Raw genomic sequence first — 402 nt, forward strand, 5'->3', positions numbered from 1 at the left:
GTATGCGGGTGATGGGATGTAGGTAGCGCTGCAACGGGCTCTAGGGAGCAAGGAGTTTGGAGACTTGGACATGGAATTGTCACCAAGACTGCGTGCACGATTGCACCGATATTCGTTGAATAACGGGTTGCTATACTTTAGCACCGATTCAACGGATACACCACGAATTGTGGTTCTTCATGATGAGGACGTGAAGTACGGCATCCTCAATGAGGCTCACGACATGGCACTCAGTTGTCATCTCGGTCGTGAGAAAATGTACAACTCTGTGAGTCATCACTATTGGTGGCCCAAGTTGTACAAATGGACAAGCACCTATGAGCGCACGTGTGAGACGCTTCAAGGGGTGAAATCCTCTCCAAATGCGGCTGCGCCGCTGGCCAGCTTACCGGTACCCACTGG

Source organism: Plasmopara halstedii (assembly GCF_900000015.1).
Source record: "Plasmopara halstedii genome assembly, contig: Scaffold_2956, whole genome shotgun sequence".
NCBI classification, from domain to species: Eukaryota; Oomycota; class Peronosporomycetes; order Peronosporales; family Peronosporaceae; genus Plasmopara; species Plasmopara halstedii.